The sequence below is a fragment of the Microcaecilia unicolor genome, chromosome 1 (genome assembly GCF_901765095.1).
Source record: "Microcaecilia unicolor chromosome 1, aMicUni1.1, whole genome shotgun sequence".
Taxonomy (NCBI): domain Eukaryota; kingdom Metazoa; phylum Chordata; class Amphibia; order Gymnophiona; family Siphonopidae; genus Microcaecilia; species Microcaecilia unicolor.
This window is the reverse complement of record NC_044031.1, coordinates 12,142,558-12,164,134: the sequence shown is the minus strand read 5'-3', so window position 1 is coordinate 12,164,134 and position 21,577 is coordinate 12,142,558. Positions and strand designations below refer to the sequence as shown.

Below are 21,577 nucleotides of genomic sequence, written 5' to 3'. Positions count from 1 at the left end.
AGAATACTGGCCACGCAATCCTACTCTCTGCTTCCTATCTTTCAACCAGTTCTTAATCCATAATAATACCCTACCTCCGATTCCATGACTCTGCAATTTCTTCAGGAGTCTTTCGTGCGGCACTTTGTCAAACGCCTTCTGAAAATCCAGATATACAATATCAACCGGCTCCCCATTGTCCACATGTTTGCTTACCCCCTCAAAAAAATGCATTAGATTGGTGAGGCAAGACTTCCCTTCACTAAATCCGTGCTGACTTTGTCTCATCAGTCCATGTTTTTGTATATGCTCTGCAATTTTATTCTTAATAATAGCCTCCACCATCTTGCCCGGCACCGACGTCAGACTCACCGGTCTATAATTTCCCGGATCTCCTCTGGAACCTTTCTTAAAAATCGGAGTAACATTGGCTACCCTCCAGTCTTCCGGTATTACACTCGATTTTAGGGACAGATTGCATATTTCTAACAGTAGCTCCGCAAGTTCATTTTTTAGTTCTATTAATACTCTGGGATGAATACCATCAGGTCCCGGTGATTTACTACTCTTCAGCTTGCTGAACTGACCCATTACATCCTCCAAGGTTACAGAGAATATGTTTAGTTTCTCCGACTCCCCCGCTTCAAATATTTTTTCCGGCACCGGTGTCCCCCCCAAATCCTCCTCGGTGAAGACCGAAGCAAAGAATTCATTAATTTCTCCGCTATGGCTTTGTCCTCCTTGATCGCCCCTTTAACACCATTTTCGTCCAGCGGCCCAACCGACTCTTTGGCCGGTTTCCTGCTTTTAATGTATCTAAAAAAGTTTTTACTATGTATTTTTGCTTCCAACGCTAATTTCTTCTCAAAGTCCTTTTTTGCCCTCCTTATCTCCGCTTTGCATTTGGCTTGGCATTCCTTATGATCTATCCTGTTACTTTCAGTTGGTTCTCTTCTCCACTTTCTGAAGGATTGTTTTTTGGCTCTAATGATTTCCTTTATCTTACTGTTTAGCCACGCCGGCTGACGTTTAGTCTTTTTTCCCTTTTTTCTAATACGTGGAATATATTTGTCCTGAACCTCCAGGATGGTGTTTTTAAACAGCATCCACGCCTGATGCAAGTTTTTTACTCTGCGAGCTGCTCCTTTCAGTCTTTTTTTCACCATTTTTCTCATTTTGTCGTAATCACCTTTTCTATAGTTAAACGCTAGCGTACTTGATTTCCTAGTTTCACTTCCTTCAATGCCAATATCAAAACCGATCATATTATGATCACTGTTATCAAGCGGCCCTCGTATCGTTACCCCCTGCACTAGATCATGAGCACCACTAAGGACTAAGTCTAGTATTTTTCCTTCTCTTGTCGGCTCCTGAACTAGCTGTTCCATGAAGCTGTCCTTGATTTCATCAAGAAATCTTATGTCCCTTGCGTGTACAGATGTTACATTAACCCAGTCTATATGCGGGTAATTGAAATCCCCCATTATTATTGTGTTGCCCAGTTTGTTTGCGTCCCTGATTTCCTTTAACATTTCCGCATCCGTCTGTTCGTCCTGGCCAGGCGGACGGTAGTACACTCCTATCACTATCCTTTTCCCCTTTGCACATGGAATTTCAATCCACAGTGATTCCAAGGAGTGTTTTGCTTCCTGCAGAATTTTCAATCTATTTGATTCAAGGCTCTCGTTAATATACAATGCTACCCCTCCACCAATCCGATTCACCCTATCACTACGATATAATTTGTACCCCGGTATGACAGTGTCCCACTGGTTATCCTCCTTCCACCAGGTCTCAGAGATGCCTATTATATCTAATTTTTCATTTAGTGCAATATATTCTAACTCCCCCATCTTATTTCTTAGGCTCCTGGCATTCGCATATAGACATTTCAAACTATGTTTGTTGTTCCTAAGTACATCATGCTTAGTACTTGACAGTATTAATTGGCAATCTTTTGTCTGATTTTTATTGTTATTTAAAGATACCCGATCTACTACAATCTCTTTGCAACCTCACTATCAGGATACTCTATCTTCCCTGTTATGGTGATATCTTTGAAAGATACCTTATCCCGAACCATTGCTCTTTTGAGCGACTGTCGGCCTTCCCCCCATTTCTAGTTTAAAAGCTGCTCTATCTCCTTCTTAAACGCCGATGCCAGCAGCCTGGTCCCACTCTGGTTAAGATGGAGCCCATCCTTTCGGAATAGGCTCCCCCTTCCCCAGAATGTTGCCCAGTTCCTAACAAATCTAAAGCCCTCCTCCCTGCACCATCGTCTCATCCACGCATTGAGACTCTGGAGCTCTGCCTGTCTCTTGGGCCCTGCGCGTGGCACAGGTAGCATTTCAGAAAATGCTACCCTGGAGGATCTGGATTTCAGCTTTCTACCTAAGAGCCTAAATTTTGCTTCCAGAACCTCTCTCCCACATTTTCCTATGTCATTGGTACCCACATGTACCAAGACAGCGGACTCCTCCCCAGCACTATCTAGAATCCTATCTAGGTGACACGTGAGGTCCGCCACCTTCGCACCAGGCAGGCAAGTCACCAGACGATCCTTACGTCCACCAGCCACCCAGCTATCTATATGCCTAATGATCGAATCACCAAGTACAACAGCTGTCCTAACCTTTCCCTCCCGGGCAACATTTGGAGATATATCCTCGGTGCGAAAGGATAATACATCCCCTGGTGGGCAGGTCCTGGCTACAGGAGTACTTCCTACTTCACCAGGGTGATGCTCTCCTTCTAGGAGACCTCCCTCCTCCAAGGTAGCACAGGGGCTACCTGACTGGAGGTGGGACTTCTCTACAACATCCCTGTAGGTCTCCTCTATGTACCTCTCTGTCTCCCTCAGCTCCATCAAGTCTGCTACTCTAGCCTCAAGGGAACGGACACGTTCTCTGAGAGCTAGGAGCTCTTTGCATCGGGCACACACATATGACACCTCACCAATTGGGAGATAATCATACATGTGACACTCAATGCAAAAGACTGGATAGCACCCCTCTCGCTGCTGGACTGCTGACTTCATCTTAGTGTTTTTTGAGTTTTTCCGTAATTTAAAACTTGCTAAAGTATTAAGGATATCAGCCTATCACTAACTTACAGTTCCTCCTTTAAACCCCAATCTTCAAGTTCCGAAAGCACAAGCAAAATTTGTTCACTTACCAGAGAAATATCCTCTTCTCCCAGAACTTATTAGAAGGAAAGCTTTTGCGCGCCTAACGGCGCGCGGCACCTTGAGCAGAGGCCCCGAGTGGATGTGAGAACAATCAGCCTCCTGTCCTCGGAGAATACCTGCTACAGGTATGTATCTTCATTTTCTCTGAGGACAAGCAGGCTGCTTGTTCTCATGACTGAGTGCAGCCTGGAACAGAACAAAAATGGGCTGAGGGGGGTGGGGTTGGATTCTACACCCCGAACAGATTCTGCAGCACCGACTGCCCAAACTGACTGTCGTGTCGGGTATCCTGCTGAAGACAGTAGTGAGATGTAAATGTGTGGATTGATGACCACGTCGCAGCCTTACAAATCTCTTCTATAGAGGCTGACTTCAAGTGGGCCACGGACGCTGCTATGGCTCGAATACTATGAGCCGTGACATGACCCTCAAGAGTCAGCCCAGCTTGGGCATAAGTGAAGGAAATGCAATCTGCTAGCCAATTGGAAATAGTGCGTTTCCCCGACAGCAACTCCCCTTCTGTTGGGATAGACAGAAACAAACATTTGGGCGGACTGTCTGAAGGGGCTTGTCCGCTCCACATAGAAGGCCAACGCTCTCTTGCAGTCCAATGTGTGTAACTGACGTTCAGCAGGGCGGGTATGAGGACGGGAAAAAATGTTGACAAGACAATTGACTGGTTCAGATGGAACTCCAACACCACCTTTGGCAAGAACTTAGGGTGCGTGCGGAAGACTACTCTATTATGATGAAACTTAGTATAGGGAGCATGGGCTACCAAGGCTTGAAGCTCACTGACTCTACGAGCTGAAGTAACAGCCACCAAGAAAATGACCTTCCAGGTCAAATACTTCAGATGGCAGGAATTCAGTGGCTCAAAAGGAGGTTTAATAAGCTGGGTGAGAACGACATTGAGATCCCATGACACTGGTGGAGGTTTGACAGGGGGCTTTGACAAAAGCAAACCTCTCATGAAGCGAACAACTAAAGGCTGTCCAGAGATAGGCTTACCCTCTACACGATAATGAAAAGCACTAATTGCACTAAGATGAACTCTTACGGAGTTGGTCTTAAGACCAGACTCTGACAAGTGTAGAAGGTATTCAAGCAGGGTCTGTGTAGGACAAGAGCGAGGATCTAGGGCCTTGCTGTCACACCAGACGACAAACCTCCAGCTTTTGAAACTTTAGTGGGTGGACAAGTTGGTAGGGGTTATATATCTTTTGTTTATGGGCTCCTCAACACCTTAGATAAATGGAAGGCTACCTACAGAGGGGCATGGGAGAGGGATCTAGAGAGTTCTCTGATGAGGAATGGGAAAATGTCTCAATGTGATCTCATAAATTGTCACATGCATCTCAGATTATAGAGAATGGTCTTAAGGTACTGATGAGATGGCATTACTCTCCATCTAGACTGCAAGTCATTATGAGGAAAGGGGATGGTTTATGTTGGAGAGGGTGTAGCCAGAGGGCAACATATACTCACATCTGGTGGGAATGTCCTAATGTCCAGAAATTATGGAAGGAGGTATCTGCATGTGGGCAACAGTTACTTGAGACTCGTATAGCATGTACTATGGAAAATGCCCTACTAAGTGGGAGAGTGGAAGGGGTAACAGGAGCTATGGATACATTAATGCTATTGGTTTTTACAGCAGTTCGACTGCTGATTGCCTCATATTGGCATACACGGGCCATGCCAAAACAGACTGTATATTTTATGCAAACGATATAGATTGAGTACCTTAAAATGTACACTTGTTCTTAATTTTTTCTGTTATGCTGTTAGTTATTTTGCTAGAAAATTAATAAACATAAAGTTAGAAATGGCAGTCACGACTTCCCATTGCAGCCTCGTGAGACTGTTGCAGGAGACTGTGGCCGTCATTTTGGAATTGGGAATGGCATCATTACGATAAACTGCATTATATACTGTGATTTGCATTAACCTATCAGCAACACAAAATGTCCATGACTAAGTCAAACTGAACCATGTTCATCAGTCACGTTCCTCCACAACAGTGCTGAAGCCTCTCCACCTCCAGCAGCCCTTTCAACAGTACAGATTTCTCAACCCCAAGACACTCCAGGATGAAGGGTTTTGCAGACCTGATCCCACCCCTGGGATACCCACCTCTATCCGTGCCTCCTCCATATCCACAGACAGTTTAATCTGTCCAAAGTAGGGAAACAGACAGAGAGAGGAGAAGAGGAGATGACAACCTTTTATCCCATCAGCCCTGAATTCCTGAATTGTCCCAGCTGACTTCAGTAAAGATGTGCAGGAGGAATTTTATACTTACTTGTTACAGAAGGACGAGTCTGTTCAGACATCTCTGATTCAGGATTTTCCATGAAAGGGAGATCATCCTCTTGCTTAATACTCAGTGACAACACAGATGTTACAACTGGAAGGTCTGTGATGACAAAACACATTCACAAGGATTCACGATATCTGATAATACTAAATTAGGAAACTGACTTTAAGTGTCCAAATGTCTGATGTGAATGACCCATCTCCTGTGATCTAAAAATGCAAAGCCCGTTAAATCCAAAACATTTACTTACTGTTGGTGGAGTCATTTGGATTTTCTTTTCCCTCCCACTCACATTGTTGAGTGAAATATTTTTCATCTTCCTTTTTAATCTTGAATATAACATCAGGATTAAGAATTGAATAACCTGTTGATAAGAAGTAGGAAAATTACATTGAAATTGTATTTGTAGAATCCCTCGGAAGGTTCCCTCTGCTTCATGTTTTGATGGAGCAGTGCGTGATTTGTGCATGGAGGTCTGTGTATAGGTATCTTGAGACGCCTGTATTTGTCTGACAAAGCTTGGAGAGAAGAGGCAGCAGTGGTCCGACACTTGATTAAGATTATATCATAGAGGTTTTCTGGTATAGAGATTTCTCTTTGTTTCCCTCCTAGGTGGAGGCATTGCAGGAATCAATCTTCTGGTTACCATTTGGAGAGGTTATACGTTGTACAGTATAGTTGACGTGTGCAGCTGATATGTCATGACCTTATGAAGAAGTCTCAGAGGAAATCTCTCTCTGGTCTTCTGTGCCAAAATATTTTGTATAAGAATGGGAGAGAGACTCCTGCTGGTGCTGTGTGAAGCCTCTAGTTTATCTTACAACAGAGAGCAGCATCTTTTGCAGATCCTGTAGCAGTGGAGTCTTTCACAGGCTCCTATTGCATATGGGATGGTATCAGAAGCCAGGATCTAAATTTCAGGTGCCCATGGTATCTAGTTCCTGTGATTTTTAAGTGCGTGGGTTGTAGATGACAGAAAACACATATTTACCTTGTGAGATGAGGATGTTATGAATCTCCTTGATGAGCTTCTTGTACAGCTCCTTCTGCCTTTCTCCCAGAAGGTCCCAGTCCACGTCCAAGAAATAAGCAGCAACATCCTTGAAAGTGACCAATGCCTAGAACAGCAAACAGGACACCCTATGTCAGAGTTTCATTATTTTTTCACTTCATTTTATTTCTTTAAACAAACACCTATCAACATAATTCTAGACTGTTTACAACAAACATATGAAATAGTTCACATAAAAAGAAACAATAACAGAAACAGAAAATCATTCAAAATAAAATGGGAAAGTAAAGCAGTCAAGCCTTTATCTTTTTTCAGAACATCAAATAATGCTACACACACCACAACTTCAAGGGTAAATTGTTCCAGTTGTATACATCACACTGAAAACACACACTGTCTCGTAGGAGTTTTATAAACCACAGCACTGCTAAGAAGAACAAAGGTTTCTAGAAGGAAGACGTTTAAGTAGTGTGAGATATTTTGCAGGTGTCCAATGCAACTCCCTCAGAATGGAAGAACTAGGCATTAAAAAAGATATAAAGGAATTAGAAAAGGTGCAGAGAAGGGTGACGAAAATGATAAAGGGAATGGAACGACTTCCCTTTGAGGAAAGGCTGAGTAGGTTAGGGCTCTTCAGCTTGGAGAAAAGGCGGCTGAGGGGTGATACAAGAGAAGTGTACAAGATAATGAGCGGACAGATGTGAAGCGTTTGTTTCAAACAACAACAAAACCAGGGGACATAAGATGAAGCTAGAATATGGTAGATTTAAAACAAAAAGGAGAAAGTTTTTCTTTATTCAGCGTGTAGTTAGACTCTGGAACTCGTTGCCGGAGAATGTAGTGACAGCAGCTGGCCTTACGGAATTTAAAGGGGGTTTGGACAGATTCCTGAGGGAAAAATCCATTGAACATTATTCATTTTTATTTTATTTTTTTTTTTTTTTTGGGGGGGGGGGGGTTGCTAGGTTCTTGAAGCCTGGATTGGCCGCTGTCGGAGACAGGATGCTGGGCTTGATGGACCCTTGGTCTTTTTCCAGTATGGCGGTACTTATGTAAATGGGCAATTCTAAATCGAGGGGAGGCGAGAGGAATGTCGCAATCGTAAAACCCGTTCTTTGAAGCTCTGGGACCCTTATCTTTCCTCTCTGTCCCCTAGGGGAAGAAGTTTGGTGCTTAAACGTGTTGTGATTGCATTATCTCTTTGATCCGCCCTCTTATCGAATAACGACTCCAAATTATTGCCTAATCTGTGTTGGGAGGGTACCTGGGTGGGTAGAGGGTAGGGTAATACAACCCCATAGCCAAAGCGCCCTCCGTACTGCGACTACGAGGGACATATTCTTTGTTGATGCACGTAGCAAATCATAAAGGCCATCAGCCAGGAAAGAAGAGCCTATCTCCAACTTGACCAACTGCTGCACTAAACCAGGCCCTATCCAGACCGAATCTGCCCAGCGAAAGCAAGCGCGGGCCTCTGGCCACACACAAACGGACGCTTGCAGCACTAGAACCAATAAATCAAAACTACGCTTAAGGAAAGACTCCAGGGAATCTTCCTCCTCCAGCTCACTAAAAACCTCCGCTGAGCCCGGGAGGGAAACGCATCCAGATCCTGAGCCCAATCCAGGCGAGGTCTTTTGGCCACCACCAGGAGCATCAGCCCTGGCTGGACCTGTCTTCCAGGCCTGATATAAGGTCCAGACAAACTCAGGAGGGAGCCAGCAGCGGAGGAGCTTGGATGCACACATCACCGCGGTAAAAACAAAAGGGAGGAAAGATGCAACCTGCCCTACATTTCCCGGACAAATGAAGAGAAAGAAAGATTCTCCGGGGGAGAAAGCTTTCTTTCTGGGGAAGGAGTAGGATCAGAGGGAAGACCACAAGACTCCTCAGAAGAGAAATATCTGGGATTCTCCTCTTCCTCCCACAAGGCATCCTCCTCGGTATTTGACAAGAGCTCTCTGACTGCTGTCCGAAACCGGGCCCGTCTCGACGCCGAGGAACCATGTCCTCGATGACGATGTTGAGAAGTCGACTCCCATGCAGGCGGCGATGAAGCTCCCTCCGGCAATGTCGACGGGGAGTCGACCTGGGTGGCAGCCGACGCCAATACCACACCACAGGCACAGAGTCAGCCGCCGCTTCTATCAACGGTACCGAGGGCGCAAGCACCCCCGGTACAGGAACAGACTGATGCAGCAGCCCTTCCAGGAGACCTGGGAGAATGGCTCAGATGTGCTCGTCCAGAGTCTCTGCTGGGAAAGGCTGTGGGCCCATTGCAGGAGTAGGAGGCAGAATCTGCAAAGGGTGAGAAGGTGGTACCGGGCTGTCCGAAGACCGACGCACTGACACTTCTTGAATGGACGGTGAGCGGTCCCCCGTCAACGCGTCAACGCCCCGGAGCTCCCAGTCTGTGTCTAGAAGGAAACCGATGGCGATGCTTCTTAGCCTTCGTTCGATGCACATCATCGGTACTCCTCGGTACTGACGAGGAGGACATGGAATCCACACGCCTCCTCGGGGTCGGGTCCGAAAGTGGTCGGTCCCGGTGGGCCTGCACAGCAAGAGCCATCGAGGCAGGTGGAGACCCACTCGATGGCTCACTGCTCCCCCAGCGTGTGGTGGTCTCCGGACAGCCATTACCTGCGCTCCCGATGTCGATGCCATCTCCGGTGCCGACATCGATGTCAAAGTCCCGGGCAAAGCTCCAAACAGACGGTCCTGCTGAGCTAGTCTCGACGCCTGTGTCCACTTTTTAAGGCTAAGACACAACTTACAAGCGTCTGGGCGATGGTGGGCCCAAGGCACTGGATACACCACGAGTGGGGATCGGTACCTGAGATTGCCCGGTTGCATCGACCGCACTTCTTGAAGCCGCTGGGAATCCTTGATGACATGGACAGAAAAATAGCGGCAGCGAAGTCAAAGTTCTCGATGCTGCCAAAAAGAAGGGCACAAAAAGAAGAAACGTACGTGCGGCCTAAGAAGGCCGCGACGGGAACAAAAGGAATTAAGAGGGAAAATCCTAAATAAGGATTTTTTTTATTTTTAAAAGAAACAGCTCCACAGAGCACAAAACGAAAGCAAAAAGAGGAATAAAGACCGCGAAATGAAGGCTCTTTTCAAGGGCACACGGAAAGAGACCGCAAGCAGTCTCTCCCTTACTGCGGAAAGAAAAGAACTGTCAGGACCCTCGCACAACGGACGGGAAGATGGCCGCGCTCTCTCGAAGGCTCTAGCAAGCTTTGTTGCTAGGAAGATTTCCGTTTCCGTTCGGGGGGGCTGCCGTGGATGTCACCCAGTCGTGAGAACAAGCAGCGTGCTTGTCCTCGGAGAATATGCATATAAGGGTAGAAATTATATCATCATGACAAGTGGATTAAACTGGAGGGTGTTAGTGCTATATGTTACAGAGGAAATTGAATGAAACAGAGTAAATTCTGCAGGAAACAGATTGCAAAGTGGATACAGAGAGGTCAGAAAGAGTGAGAGATAGGCAAGATTATAAACATTAACAAAGGATGAGAGACAATAGATACTAAAGATGAAGAGATGAGACAGAGCGACATGGGATAAGGGTGAGGAGAATAAGAGAAAGAAGAAATGAAAAAGAAAAAAAAAAAGAGAAACAAATGAAATGAGAAAAGTAAAAATATGAAAATAGAACAAAACACATTATCTACATAACAAGAGTTAGAAGTCAGAGGCTGTGATTATACACCACCTCACTATCCCTGGTCCAAAGAAGGCATCTTTCTTATAGGAAAAGTTTGTATCACCTCATTACTAGCTTAATCGTAGCTTCATCACATGCTTCAGGCACTTCCTCACATCTGCCTGTTGTGGTCAGATTTCCTCTTTCCTCAGATCCCCGAGGCTCAGTTCTGAATCCTTTTTGCTCAAATTGGATTAAAATGTCAGGCCTGACATTGTAGAAATCTATTATAAGAAAAAGAAAGCAAAAATCTTTTTTTTTTTTTAAGTTACCAAAGAATTAGTCACAGGAACCTCCACTGATACAGAATTAAAAAAAAAAAAAGAAGGGTTCTGCTGTACTGATCATCATCAAAAATGTATTCTAGAAATACCCCGATATTTTCATGCTGTGGTGAGCAACTCCTTTCTCAACAGCTACAAACAGCTCTGTTATACACACTGCTACTGCATAAATATAATGGAAATGTCTGTCATCACAGGTTTTGGTGGTGATTCGATTATTAGGCATGTAGATAACTGGATGGCTGGTGGACGTGAGGATCACTTGGTCACTTGCCTGCCTAGTGCGAAAGGTGACGGATCTCACGCGTCACCTAGATAGGATTTTAGATAGTGCTGGGGAGGAGCGGCTGTCTTGGTACATGTGGGTACCAATGACATAGGAAAATGTGGGAGAGAGGTTCTGGAAGCCAAATTTAGGCTCTTAGGTAGAAAGCTCAAATCCAGAATCCTAGGGTAGCATTTTCTGAAGTGCTACACGTTCCACGCTCAGGGCCCAAGAGACAGACAGAGCTCTGGAGTCTCAATGTGTGGATGAGACGATGGTGCAGGGAGGAGGGTTTTTAAATTTGTTAGGAACTGGGCAACATTCTGGGGAAGGGGGAGCCTATTCCGAAAGGATGGGCTCCACTTTAACCAGGGTGGGTCCAGGCTGGTGGCATCGGCATTTAAAAAAGAGATAGAGCAGCTTTTAAACTGCAAACTGGGGGAAGGCCGACAGTCGCTCAAAAGCGCATGGTTCGGGATAAGGTATCTTTCAAAGATATCACCAAAACAAGGAAGATAGGGATCCCGATAGTGAGGTTGCCAAAAAGGCCATAGTAGATCAGGTGTCCTAAATAAATAAAAATAAAAATCTGACAAAAGATTGCAAATTAATACTGTCAAGTACTGAGCATGATGTAAATAGGAACAACAAACATAATTTGAAATGTTTATATGCGAATGCCAGAAGCCTAAGAAATAAGATGGGAGAGTTAGAATATATTGCACTAAATGAAAAATTAGATGTAAGAGGAATCTCTGAGACCTGGTTGAAGGAGGATAAACAGTGGGACACTGTCATACCAGGGTACAAATTATATCATAGCAATAGGGTGGATTGAATTGGTGGAGAGGTAGCACTGTATGTTAAGGAGGGCCTTGAATCAAATACATTTTGGAATCCCTATGGATTGAAATTCCATGTGTAAAGGGGAAAAGGATAGCGATAGGAGTGTACTACCGTCTGCCTGGCCAGGATGAACAGACGGATGTAGAAATGTAATCGGAAATTAGGGAAGCTAACAAGGGGCAACACAAAACTTTGGGTGATTTCAATTACCCCAATCTTGACTGGGCAAATGTAACATCTGGGCATGCTATGGAGGTAAAATTCCTTGACGAAATCAAGGACTGCTTTATGGAGCAGCTGGTACAGGAGCCGACAAGAGGAGGAAAAATTCTAGCCCTAGTCCTTAGTGAAGCGCATGATCTGGTGCGGGGGTAATGGTGATGGGGCCACTTGATAACAGTGATCATAATATGATCAGATTTGATATTAGCTATGGAGTAAGTAAACAGGAAATCCAAAACGTTAGCGTTTAACTTTCAAAAGGGAGACTATAGAAAATGAGAAGAGTGAAAAAAAAACTTAGAGGAGCGGCTGCGAGGGTCAAAAATTTACATCAGACGTGGATGCTGTTCAAAAATAAATACCATCCTGGAAGCCCAGGTCAAATATATTCTGCGTTTTAAAAATGGAGGACGGAAGACCAAACGACAGCCAGCATGGTTAAATAGTGAGGTGAAGGAAGCTATTAGAGCTAAAAGAAAATCCTTCAGAAAATGGAAGGAGGAACCGACTGAAAATAATAAGAAAACAGCATAAGGAATGTCAAGTCAAATGCAAAGCGCTGATAAGGAAGGCAAAGAGGGACTTTGAAAAAAGATTGCGTTGGAGGCAAAAACACATGCTAAAATGTTTTTTAGGTATATTAAAAGCAAGAAGCCGGCAAAAGAATCAGTTGGACCTCTAGATGACCGAGGGGTAAAAGGGGCGATCAGGGAGACAAATCCATAGTGGAGAGATTAAATGAATTCTTTGCTTCGGTCTACACCGAGGAAGATTTGGGAGAGTTACCCATGCCAGAAATGGTATTCAAAGCTGACGAGTTGGAGAAACTGAATTAAATCTCTAAAACCTGGAGAATGTAATGGGCAAATTGACAAACTGAAAAGTAGCAAAGCTCCTGGACCGGATGGTATTCATCCCAGAGCACTGATAGAATTGAAAAATGAACAGGTGGAACTATTGTTAGTAATATGTAATTTATCTTTAAACTTGAGTGTGGTACCAGAAGATTGGAGGGTAGCCCATGTAACGCCGATATTTAAAAAAGGTTCCAGAGGAGATCTGGGAAATTATAGACCAGTGAGCCTAACGTCGGTACCAGGCAAAATGGTAGAAACTATTATAAAGGACAAAATTACAAGCATATTCAAAAGCATGGATTAATGAGACAAAGCCAACATGGATTTAGTGAAGGGAAATCTTGCCTCACCAATCTATTACATTTCTTTGAAGGGGTGAACAAACATGTGGATAAAGACGAGCCGGTTGATATTGTGTATTTGGATTTTCAAAACGCGTTTGACGAAGTAGTCTCAAGAAAGACTCCAGAGGAAAATGGAGAGTCATGGGATAGGAGGAAGTGTCCTATTGTGGATTAAAAACTGGTTAAAGGATAGAAAACAGAGAGTAGGGTTAAATGGTCAGTATTCGCAATGGAGAAGGGTAGATAGTGGGTTCTCCAGGGGTCTGTGTTGGGACCGCTGCTTTTTATTATTCAACATTTTTATTGATGACAATCGATACATTCCACATCTGGCCTAAATAACATAGCAACATCATAACATACATAACAAAAAGCCAGTGATTGAGTCCGTTGTCATTTTTTGTTTTCACCTTTTCACCCCCCCCTCCCCTCCATCCCCACATCCTTACCCCTTTCCCCTCCCATTACCCTCTCCCTCCCTCGCGTGCCCTAGGACTTGGACTCTGATAGTCCTAGGGTACCCCCCCTCCTCCCCTAGTGGAGCCATATATATCGCATGGACGCTCTCGGGGCTCCTGACAATGTCATCCTACCCCTTATTCAGAAGCAAGCTTCGCCCCTTTGAACTCAGTGTCTGTAAATAAGGGCCCCAAATCTGAGTAAAACGTGCAAAACACTTCGGGGATCCCTTAGCCCCCCCTAGCCTCCCAAGTAGCCAGCAAATGCACTTGATTTCCCCAGTGCTAGTAGGCTGGCGCCTCCGATACAGTCCAGTATTGTAAGATGCTTTTCTGGGCCACCAAACACAGTTTACGGCTCAGGAGTCGAGCTGTCTTAGATTGCCTGTGAAATGGGGACCGCTGCTGTTTAACATATTTATAAATGATCTAGAGATGGGAGTAATTAGTGAGGTAACTAAATTTGCTGACAACACAAAGTTATTCAAAGTTGTTAAATCTCGAGAGGATTGTGAAAAATTACAAGAGGACCTTACAAGACTGGGAGACTGGGTGTCTAAATGGCAGATGACGTTTAATGTGAGCAAGTGCAAAGTGATGCATGTGGGAAAGAGGAACCCGAAATATAGCTATGTCATGCAAGGTTCCACGTTAGGAGTCACGACCAAGAAAGGGATCTCAGAGTCGTTGTTGATGATACGTTGAAACCTTCTGCTCATTGTTCTGTGGCGGCTAAGAAAGCAAATAGAATATTAGGTATTATTAGGAAAGGAATGGAAAACAACAGTGAGGACGTATAATGCCTTTGTATCGCTCCATGGTGCGACTCCATTCTCTTCTGTTCTACAATTATCCTTTCGACAATAAATGTTAACTCCCTAATCTCTAATTGGTCTGTCTTGAATAGACTGTCAGCTCTGATGAGCAGGGACTGTCTCTTCATGCTCAAGTGTACAGTGCTGTGTACGTCTAGTAACCCTATAGAAATGATACGTAGTAGTACTAGTAGTAATAGCAATGCTGCTCAATCACACACCCGGAAGTATCTGCTTTAAGAGGATAATGGCTTCTTATCCCACCAGCTCTGAATTCCTAGATAATCCCGGCTGACTTTATTAAGATGTGCAGGAGGAATTTTATACTAACTTGTTACAGGAGGGTGAGTCTGTTCAGACGTCTCTGATTTAGGAGGATCCATCAAGGGGAGATCTTCCTCTTGTTTAACACCGAGTGAGATCACAGACGTTACAACTGGAAGGTCTGTTAAAGAAAATACATTAGAAGGAGTCATCAAAGATACAATAATACTAAATTAGGAAATGGACTTTAAGTTCTAAATGGCTGGAGACTTTGATCTGAAAATTCAGAGCCCTTCAAATCCAAAACATTTACTTACTCTTCATGAGACCATCTGGGTTTTCTTTTTCCTCCCACTCAAAATGTTGAGTGAAATATTTCTCGTCTTCGTTCTTAATCTTGAATATAACATCAGGATTAACAATTGAATAACCTGTAAGTAAGCAGGAAAACAGCATTTAAATTTGTATGTAGAAGCCCTGGGGAGGTTCCATCTGTTTCCTTTGTGAACAAGCAGTGCATGAAAGTGTGTGTGTGTATGGAGCCAAAAAATGACGCTGATAAAAATTGGAGCTAAACACTATTCTATAAACAGTTTTCAGAGTCAGGTGCTGTTGATAGAATAGTGTTTTGCGCGGGATCTGCGACCAATTTTGGGTGTAAGGATTTACGTCCACTGAAACCTGGTTTATATTCTTACACAGAAGTTGCAGTTCTCAGGAAGAAGGGTCAAAATGTTGTTGTACAGAAAAGGGAGACAGACTGCAGCTGGTCTTGTATGAAGCCTCCAGTTTAAGGTAAACATTTTATCTTTTGCAACAGAAGCCAGGTCTCAATTTCAGAAGCCCACGGGACCTGGTACCTGGGATTTTTCCAGCTCTGATAAATAACAGCACCCATTCCATTAATGTGCCTGTGGTAGATGATAAAAAAGACATATTTACCTCGTGAGATGAGGATGTCATGAATCTCCTTGATGACCTTCTTGTACAGCTCCTTCTGCCATTCTCCCAGAAGGTCCCAGTCCACTTCCATGAAATAAGCAGCGACATCCTTGAACAAGGCCTGGAACAACAGACAAGACACCATCAGTCACAGTTTCATTATAATGTTTACCTTGTTGAGTAGACTGGATGGACCGTGCAGGTCTTTATTCGCCGTCATCTACTATGTTTGTGTAACAGACTTTGTTATATGACCTCAGTCAGTAAGATCAGAGCTCCTACATTATAGTATGAAGTATATAGTACGAGTTCTGTCCTCTTAAATCTCCAATATTTTGAACAGACATCCTGGTCCTTACACTGGAAATCTCTCATGTTGACTGATGTAGCAGTTGGAAGGAGGAGGCAGCAACAACTGAACAGTGGGAGATAAAGAGGCTGGTGGGTTAGTGTAGCTAAGGTTGGCGAAAGAACAGGAGACGGCATGACGTCACAAAGCTGAAGCCGGTTTAGCCCAACAGCACCATATTGGTACACAGAAAACAAAGTGAACAATCAGCGCTGTATCCACGCTGTCATTGTAAATTGTTATTTTATCTCAGTTATATTTAGCAACAGGACGGTGTGTGCAGCATAGTACACAGAGGAACTGTCACAACGGAATAAGCTTTCATCAGTTAGAGTAGTAATTTGTCCTAAATCACTATCACTGTGTCATTTTGAGGGTTTGTATTGGTGCTGAGATTTTTTCACCTAGTAAAGGGCCACCAAAATAGACATCACGTTATGAGAATCAGGTGATCAACATTCAGAGTTTTTTTATTTCTAAGTGCAAAGGGTTTTTCAAACTTTAATTAGGGGGTGGTGGCTTGCCTGAGGCAATAGTGTGAGGTGGAGCTGCCCTCTGCCGTTGTCAACTTGCAGAGGGAGGAGCCCTCCTGTGAGGGAGAATCGGTGCCGATTCCAACAGGCACCCTATTGGACACCGCAGATATCGAGGGTCCTGTTGCCTTGAAAAGATTTGCGCCACAGGTGTGAGGTCGCAGGGCATGGCAAAAGGGGCGTGCCGTAAGGTGCACACCCTGCCTTGGGAGTTTTGACTCTATACTATAATTCTCAAAGGGGAAGCGTAAAGTGAAGCCAAAGACAGCGACTCCAAGTGTCCTGGGTCCTATGGACAAACACTTGATTTCTTCTGGACCATCAATTAATCAGGTATTCTCTCTCCTTGGAGCTTCTTTGAGCTCACTAGAGCAGATCCCACCTCTCCCTCCCTTTTCCTGTCAGATAGGGGCTTCCCAGGTGGTGCCCTTCCTCAGGCTGGAGGTTCAGTTGGAAGAAGCAGTTTCATTATTAACTTTTGTCAAGTTGCCAACAGCTAATCAGGACCAGCAGGAAATGACGTTAAGAGATTTGTGGGATTCAAGTCAGCGTATGGAGAGTATGTTCAAGTCCACTGTTTCTCAGACTGCAGTTTTTCTCAAGTGGTGGTTAATAAACTGGAGAATGTAGATTCTAATAAGCAATGCTTTGATAAGAGCGTATCTAATGTTGAGAAGCAAATAGAATGTTAGGTATTTATTAGGAAAGGAATGGAAAATGAAAATAAGAATGTTATAATGCCTTTGTATCACTCCACAGTACAACAGCACCTCAAATACTGTGTGCAATTCTGGTCACCGCATCTCAAAAAAGATACAGCGGAATTAGAAAATTTACAGAGAAAGGCAACGAAAAAGATAACAGAAATGTGACATAGTAACATAGTAGATGACGGCAGAAAAAGACCTTAACGGTCCATCTAGTCTGCCCAACAAGATAAACTCATATGTGCTACTTCTTGTGTATACCTTACCTTGATTTGTATCTGCCATTTTCAGGACACAGACCGTAGAAGTCTTGCCCAGAACTAGCCCCACCACCCAAACATCAGCCCCACCTCCCAATCTCGGCTAAGCTTCTGAGGATCCATTCCTTCTGCACAGGATTCCTTTATGTTTATCCCACGCATGCTTGAATTCCCCTTGGAATGAGGATCACTCCAACAACTGAAGTAACCAGAACCTGAGCACTTTTGGCGGTCGCCATGAGATCCACCTGAGGCAGACCCCATCTTGACAGAATGCGATCGAAAACCGAACAACAAAGAGACCACTCGCCAGGATCTAGAGTGTGCCTGCTCAGAAAGTCTGCTCTTAGATTATCCATGCGGCCACGGTACAGCAGAGAGATCCTGAAGATGAACTTCTGCCCAGCGTACCAACAACACCATCTCTTCTATGACCGCATGGCTCTTTGTGCCCCCCTAAGATCCTTGTTCATAAGAAAGGACCGTGGAGGATGCCAAATCCCTTTGACCAAAGGATCCACCTGCTTAACGTCCCCCACACGACTCCCCTATGAGGAAAGGCTAAAGCGGCTAAGGCTCTTCAGCTTGGAGAAGAGGCGCTGAGGGGAGATAATGCAGAGGTCAATAAAATAATGAGTGGAATGGAACGGGTGGACGTGAATCGCTTGTTTACTCTTTCTGGAAATACTACAACTAGGGGACCCACAATGAAACTATTAAGTAGTAAATTTAAAACAAATCGGAAAAGAGAAAATACTTCTAACTCAATGTGTAATTAAACTCTGGAATTCATTGAAAGAAAATGTGGTAAAAGCAGTTAGCTTAGCAAGGTTCTAAAAAAGGTTTGGCTAACTTCCTAAAAGAAAAAAGTCCAAGTCATTATTAAGATGCACTTAGGGAAAATCCACTGCTTATTTCTAGGATAACCACATAAAATCTATTTTACTGTTTTGGGATCTTGCCAGGTACTTGTAAACTGGTTTGGCCACTGTTGGAAAATAGGATACTGGGCATGATGGACCTTCAGTCTGTCCCTATCTGGCAACACTTTCCTACATTTTCCCCTCTGCCTTCTCTTCACACTCACTCACACACACACACTTCTATCCATGTGCGGAATAGTCTCCTCTCCCATCTCTTCCTTTCATTTGCTTTCCCACTCCCTCTCTTCCATGTCCATTTCCCCCTCTCCTCTTTCTTTTCTCCTTGTGGATCCCCCACTTCACTTCCCTTCCATCCATATGCAGAATCTTCCCCTCGGCTTCCATCCATTTGCAGTTTTCATCCCCTGTTCCCCCCCCCCCCCCCCCCAGGGGTCCCACATGCCTTCCTACCTCCCACAGTCCCCACCCCCCCTCCTAGGCAGCATTGGCAGGTAGGGTGGGCAGTCTTGCTCTCTCCAGCTGGCCTGAAGCTTTCCCTCTGCTGCCTCCTTCCCACATGGCAACAGAGGGAAGGACCCTGGGGCTGGCTGTAAACAGCTTTGATCTTTTGTTTAGCTAAGCAGAATATTGTTTTAATAAACATAAACTAGACCTACTGCTTCACTCAACACAGACAAATAAGGAGAGAGAAGAGAAAGCAGAAAAACTGTACAGAAATATTTTCCTGTTAGTGTTGGAACTCAGTGTGCAAGGAGAGAGACTAATTTTTCACAGAGTGGGGAGTTGCCTAGTGGTTAGTGCAGTGGACTTTGATGCTGGGAAGTTGAGTTCAATTCCACTGCAGCTCCATGTGACTCTGGGCAAACCACTTAACCCTCCATTGCCCCTGGTACAAAATAAATACTTGAATATATGTAATCACTTTGAATGTAGTTGCAAAAAATCAGAAAGGTAACCCATTTCCCCTTTACCTGATCAGGAACCAGGGCAGACATCCCTGTTTCCCTCTGAACTCTGCACCTGGAGATTTCCCTTTTTCTGGCCAGATGAATAAAACAGGAGGAGGTTGAGCGATTCAGGTCTCAGATAAATTGCAGATCTGAGACTGGGTCTTGCAGTGATTTCCAGACCCCAGAGACAGAAAGCTTTTGCTTTTGTTCTCAGTCTTTTTTTCCCTCTTTGCAGCTCTTGCAGACACTGTCTAGACCAAGAAAGAACAGACAAGACAAAGCAAGTTCAGAGCTCTCCCCTGGTGTGGTCAGGGAGATGGAACGGACAGAGCATGTTCAGAGCTCCTCCCCTGGTGTGGTCAAGGAGATGGTGATGTGAAAAGGCTGAAGCCACTTTATCCAAGGAAGTTTTCATTCTCTCAAATGCAGCCACCGCCATCTTGGTACACCCAAAACAACATACTTGATAGGATGATAAGTTCAGGTCACATAATGGGTCATGCACGCTCCTTGGGTCAGGTGTTTCTGGGATTTTCTACCTCCTTAAAGTGCATCTGTGTAGAACAAGGAGGTTAAATAAACAGGAGTGGAAGTGAGCCTATCTAAGCAAGGAAGCCAAGTAGGACAATTTGCGTTTCCCCTTCCCAGCGCAGCCGTCATCCTCTTCACTCAAAACAAAGCAAGCAAACCTATGAGATGCTGCACAGACGTTTAATAGACAGGAGTGGAAGTCATCCAATCTAGTCCACTGTAAGCAAGGAAGCCCATTTGGTTAATCTCTGTTTCCACTCCCCCACGCAGCCGTCGTTGCCATACACTCAAAACAAAGCAAGCAAACCTAGGAGCTCCTCTGCTCCACATTGTCATTTTTTAATTGTTGTTCCATCTGAAACAAGCCTATAGTTGTTCTGTCTGTTACCTGACTTATTTAGATTGTGAGCTCTTTGAGCAGGGACTGTCTTTTTGTGTATGGTGTACAGCGCTGCGTATGCCTTGTGCTACAGAAGTGATAAGTAGTAGTAGTAAAGCTGTTTCAACTGGATAGACAGTGCCTTAAAAGGTGGACGGCAAAAGGTTTTTGGTTTTTTGTTTCTTACTGGACAGCTTTTTTTATTTGAAAGCTTCCCATCTGTAGATATGAATATCATGAAATCACAATTGAGTATCGTCTAAAACAGCTTTAAAAATTATTATAGCTTGTAGAAACAGCAATTTTAAACTCTGTATTTTGTGCTCATTTTTCTACATTAAAAAACAAATAAATACATTGTATACAATACAGATGGCCAAATTTCAATGAGAATTGGATGCTTCTGTGGGCTCTGACGGTGCTGCAGGGACCCAGCAGACTAGCCGCTCCACCTTGATGTCAATACTGACTTGAGCAAACATCAAAGATTTTTGGAGTTCAGCTTTTAAAGTGGCAGTGCCACTTACTGATTCTGTTCCCCTTCTGCTCTAACGCCCGAGGTTCAGAATCTGGTTCCTCCTACAATAATCGCCATGTCGTCGACATGAGCCTACTGGAGTCATGCAGGATGCACTGCTCAACATGATAACTTCTCAATGCCGAGGCTACTGGAGCAATGCAAGATGCTCTGCTCAACAATATGATGATTCCTCAAAGCCCATACCAACTTCGAACAATCATCAAAGACCCTCTTGATTTTTCAACTTTTGAAGTGCCAATACCTGTCATAGTACTGATGAAAGAAGCAATGCTGTGTTACCAGAAGATAATGAGTTCAAGACCCAAGCAGTGCCACCTCACCAGTGAACTGCCATGCACAACTCTGATATAGGCGTGCATACACATAAAAAAGTGGTTATCAGAACGCGAATCAGAGCAATGGCGGCACTCCTACCAATAGCAATTCGATTACCACTCCTGTCTTGGAGCACGATACGTCAGCAGTTTTGCCCAAATAGAACATATTTCCAAAAGATGCACATTAGGGGAGCGCCGGGCTTTGAATGGGAAGAGGGGGACACAGTGTATAAACAATGGGAAAGAGAGGGCTTAAACAGCTAGGACAAATATGGGAAGAGGGAGTAGTACATCCCTATGATGAGCTACAGGAGGAATACGACCTTCAAACCGCATCATTTAATTTACTACTCAAGAATTAGAAATTACATTCTTCGAAAGCGAAGGCAGAGTTACAGGGTGAGGAAACAGAGCTGGAACGGGCAATGGGAGGGAGTAGCAAAGGGATGTATAACCCGAATATAGCAGCATTATTAGCACATAGAACACCCATACTGAAATACACAAAGAGATGGGAACAAGACACAGGTACTAGACACGATGTACACAGCTGGGAGCGAGCATGAGGCTTTTTGCTAAGTAGCTCTGTGAGTAGTGCATCATAGAGAATGGATAC

At 44.3% G+C, this 21,577-nt stretch overlaps 1 protein-coding gene and 1 pseudogene across 1 annotated transcript in view; both read right to left on the bottom strand.

Annotated features, from left to right (window-relative positions):
- The window catches only part of LOC115475352 (zinc finger protein 84-like), a 232,508-nt gene that overhangs the window by 121,339 nt on the left and 89,592 nt on the right, over positions 1-21,577 (bottom strand). The window lies entirely within an intron of this gene.
- The window catches only part of LOC115459984, a 40,284-nt pseudogene that overhangs the window by 6,571 nt on the left and 12,136 nt on the right, over positions 1-21,577 (bottom strand).